This window comes from Mastomys coucha, chromosome X (genome assembly GCF_008632895.1).
Source record: "Mastomys coucha isolate ucsf_1 chromosome X, UCSF_Mcou_1, whole genome shotgun sequence".
NCBI classification, from domain to species: Eukaryota; Metazoa; Chordata; class Mammalia; order Rodentia; family Muridae; genus Mastomys; species Mastomys coucha.
The window spans coordinates 96,568,635-96,573,200 of NC_045030.1; the positions used below are offsets into that span (position 1 = coordinate 96,568,635).

The 4,566-nt window shown below is 54.0% G+C and overlaps 1 long non-coding RNA gene across 3 annotated transcripts in view; it reads right to left on the reverse strand.

The window, feature by feature from the left end:
* Positions 1–4,566, reverse strand: part of LOC116093701 — a 15,432-nt gene that overhangs the window by 8,602 nt on the left and 2,264 nt on the right. Inside the window, exon 1 of one of the 3 annotated variants that reach the window (XR_004119806.1) lies at positions 493–547. The exons of 1 other annotated variant lie outside the window; for it this stretch is intronic. This is a non-coding gene — a long non-coding RNA (uncharacterized LOC116093701). Of the gene's footprint in view, positions 1–124; positions 245–492; positions 548–4,566 lie in introns of those variants that run through there. One more of the 3 variants, XR_004119801.1, reaches the window with a different exon arrangement.

Below are 4,566 nucleotides of genomic sequence, written 5' to 3' on the forward strand. Positions count from 1 at the left end.
CCCCCACCGTGTACTCTCTGTCTCTATGTAGCCTAAACTCTATACCCTCTCTCCCGCCTCTCTGTCTCTATGCCTCTCCGCCTCTATGCTCCCCTCTGGCTTCTCTATCTCCATGCAGTCTGACCCCCTTCCCGTGGCCTCTCCGTCTATATACAGCCGAGCCTCTGTTGCCCCCTAGAGCCTATCTCTATGCAGCTTGGCTTCTATGACCCTCGTGGCCTCTCTGGCTCTATGCAGCCAAGCCTCTATGCCCTATCTTCCCTTTGTCTCTACGTAGCTCACTCTCTATGCCTCCCTCCCCCACCGTGGCCTCTCTGTCTCTACGCAGCTTGGACTCTATGCGCCCCGTCCACGGCCTGTCTACACACAGCCCAGTTTCTACGGCCCCCCTGGAGCCTATCTATCTCTATGCAGCCTGGCTTCTACGACCCCGTGGCCTCTCTGTCTATATGCTGCTCATTCCTTATGCCCCCTTCCCCACCATGGCCTCACTGTCTCTATGCCGCTTGGCCTCTTCACTCCCCTCTGGCCTCTCTTTCTCCATGCAGCTTGGACTCTATGCCCCCCCATCCCCGGCCTCTCTGTCTACATACATCCCAGCTTCTATGGCCCCCTGGAGCCTCTCTATCTCTATGCAGCTTGGCTTCTATAACCCCCGTGGCCTATCTGGCTCTATTCACCCAACTCTCTATGCTCCCTCTTTCTCTTGCCTCTCTATGCAGCTCGTACTCTATGCATCCCCACCGTGGCCCGTCTATCTCCTTGCACCTTGGACTCTATGCGCCCCTCTGTCTATAAACAGCCCAGCCCCTATGGCTCCCTGGAGCCTCTCTATCTCTATGCACCTTGGCTTCTATGACCACCACGGCCTCTCTGTATCTATGCAGACTAGTGTCTACGCCCCCAGTGGACTCTGTCTCTATACAGCCCAGCCTCTATGCCCCTCAGCCTCCTCTCTGTCCCAAGATTTCTGTAGCCCAATGAATCTCTGTCCTTCTATCTAAATGCCCCTTGTTACTATGGCCCCTCTGACTCTCTTTCCCTCAGCCTCTACGCCCTCCCTACTCCCCATCCCTGTGGCCTCGCTGTCTCTATGCAGCTCGGCCTTTATGTCTCCATGGAGCTTGGGCTCTACAGTCTCAGTAGACTTGCAGAATACACAGCCCAGCCTCTAAGATCCTCAGCCTCTCTGTCCCAACATCTCGGTCCCTCTATCTCTATACCCCCCCATTGTCTTTATGGCCCTCAGCCTCTCTTTCCCTCAGCCTCTATGCACCCCCGTGGCTGCTCTATCTCTATGCACCTTGGCCTCTATGCCCCCTCCCTGTGGCCTGTCTCTATGCTATTCCAACCCCTATGCACCCACTTAGCATTTTGTCTAAACTCTGCCCCAGTCCCCTGGGAATAGCCAGGTATGCTCCCCACTACCATCACCACCACCACCACAATTACCTGGCAACAGCTAGGCATGCCTGACTCACTATAAAAGGGCTGCTTGGCAGGGCAGTGGTGGCGCAGGCCTTTAAAACATAAGACCAGGTGTGTGATACCCTTCCTGTAATCTCAACATCCAAGAGGATCAAAAGTTTAATGTTATCCTCTGCTATATACAGAGTTCACAGTCCAGAATACACAAAACCCTGTGTGATGGTGGCGCACGCCTTTAGTCCCAGCATTTGGGAGGTAGAGGCGGGTGGATTTCTGAGTTTGAGGCCAGCCTCGTCTACAAAGTGAGTCAGGGCTACATGGAGAAACCCTGTCTCGAAAAAACAAAAAGCAAAGCAAAACAAAACAAAGGGCTGCTTGTCTCCTCGATCTCTTGCTCTGTCCTCTCATTCCTCCCCCTTCTCTCTCCACATGCTCATGGCTGGCCTCTGCTCCTCTACTTCTCTACTCTCTCTGCCTTTTTCTGCCTCTACTACCCTCTTAACTCCCCTCCTCATGCCCTGAATAAACTCTATTCTATACTATACTGTCGGTCCCTGTGGGTAAGGGGGGCGGGAGGTAAAGGGATGCCTCAGCATGGGCCCACCGACGCACCCCATACCTCACCACACCTCCATAGAACATATCCCCCCCACACTTTACCTTTTTATAAACACAACACATACACACCCTTCCTGGCCTTTCTGTCTGTACAGAGCCCGGCCTCTACAGCCCCCTCCCCGGTGGCCTCTATGTCTATATACAGCTCAGCCTCTGTAGCCCCCAGGAGCCGCTCTATCTCTGTGCAGCTTGGCTTCTATGACCCCTATGGCCATGCAGGCCAGCATTTATGCCCCTCCTCCCCTCACTTCTCTGTTCCTATGCAGCTAGTACTAGGCCTCCTACCCCACCGTGGCCTCTGACTCTATGTCGTTTGGACTCTGTGTCCTTTCTTGCTCCATACAGCTAAGCCTCTATGACCCTCCATCTGATCCTTAGCATTTATGTTGCTGAGACTCTATGCCTCCTCAGCATCTCTGTCTCTCTCTTGGCTCCTTTTTCACTATGGCCCTTGGCATCTTTGCTTAAGCCTGTATGCCCAGCCCAGCCCACCCCACCCCACCCCACCGTGCCAACCTGTATCTGTGCAACAAGTCCTCTAAGCCCTCCTCTTCGCCTTTCTGTCTGGATACAGCCCAGTCTCTATGCCCCCCACCCATGGTCTTTCTGCAGTTTGGACTCTATGACTCCTCATGGCCTCAACACAACCCAGACTCTACGCCCCTCAGCCTCTGTACCTACATTTCTGTAGCCTATGCATCTCTGTCCCTTTCTCTATGCCACTTTGTCTATGGTCTTCAGTCAGTCTCTCTTTCCCTCAGCCTCTATGCCCCCGGTGGCCTGCCTGTCTCTATGCAGTCCAAACTCTATGCCCCTCCCTCGACTCTCCATCTCTATGCTCCCCTCTGCCCTCTCTGTCTCCATGAAGCTTGGACTCTATGCCCACCTTTCTTGGCCTCTTTAAGTACAGAGCCCAGCTTCTATGCCCCACCCCAGTAGCCTCTCTGTCTATATTCAGCCGAGCCTCTGTTGCTCCTTCCCTGGAGCCTCTCTATCTCTAAGCAGCTTGGCGTCTATGACCCCCGTGGCCCCGTGGCCTCACTGTCTCTCTGCAGATCGGCCTCTTTGCTCCTGTCTGATCTTTCTGTCTATAGGGAGCTTGAGCTCCACCCCGCCCCCCTTCCGTGGCCTCTGTTTCTATGGAGCCCAACTTCCATGCCCTCTGTGGCTTCTCTGTGTCTATATAGCTAGGCCCCCATAGACTTTCAAAAGCTATACAGCCCAGCCTCTATGACCCTCAGCCTCTCTGTCTCAACATCTCTGTAGCCTTATTCATCTCTGTCCCTCTATCTCTATGCCCCTTCCCGTGGCCTCTCTATCTCTATGCACCTGGGCCTCTATGCCCCTTCCCCATGACTTGATTTTATACAGCCAAGCCTCTATGGCACTCACCCTTCCCCCTCCCCCATGGATTGTCTATATACAGGTCAGCCACTATGGCCCCCTGGAGCCTCTCTATCTCTATGCAGCTTGGCTTCTATGTTCCCTGTGGCTTCACTGTCTCCATGCAGCTCAGCCTCTATGTCCCCTCCCCGTGTCCTGAAGCCTCTATGTTTGTATAGAGTCCAGCCTCTATGCATCTCCGATGACCTCTGTATTTATATACAGCCCAGCCTCTATGGCCCCCCGAGGCCTCTCTATCTCTACGCAGCCCAGCGTCTGTGCCCTTAGTGGCCTCTCTGTCTCTATACAGCTCAGCCTCTATGCCACTCAGCCTCTGTACCTACATCTCTGTAGTCTATTCATCTGTCCTTTTCTCTATGCCACTTTGCCATTTTGGCCCTAGGCCTCTCTTTCCCACAGCCTCTATGCCCCCCTTGGCCTATCTGTCTATATGCAACTTGGCCTTCAAGCCCCCGGTGGATTCTCTGCCTATGCTCCACCACCACCACCCCTCTGCCCCATGGCCTCTCTGTGTCTATGCAGCCCAACCTCTATGCCCCTTCCTCCGCCTCTCTGTCTCTATGCAGCTCCGCTCTGGCCACTCTGTCTCCATGGAGCTTGGGATCTATGCCCTCCCCTGTGGCCTCTCTGTCTCTATGGAGCCCAGTTTCTATGTCCCGTGACCTCTTTATGCAGTTCATCCTCTATGACCTCCGTGGTCTCTCTGTCTCTTATTACAGCTCAACATCTACATCTTTCTGCCCCTCAGTCTTTCTCTTCATGAGACTCTATACTCCTTATCCTCTCTATCCCTAGATCTCTGTGGCCCACTGCATCTCTGTCTCTCTGCTCCATTGTTTCTATGGCCCTTGGCCTTCCTTTGCCTCAGACTCTATCCCCTCCACCCCGTCTCTCTGTCTCTGTGAAACTGGGCCTCTATGCCCTCCCCTTGGCCTCTCTGTATCTATACTGCTCAGTCTCTGTGCCCTATGAGGCCAATCTGTGTGCGACTCAGCCTCTATGCCTCTAGGCCTGTCTGTCCCTCAGCCTTTCTGTTGCTGAGACTCCATGCCCTTCAGCCTCTCTGTCCCTATCTCTTTGTGGCTGTCTGACCCTCGGCCTCATGGATCCTTGATC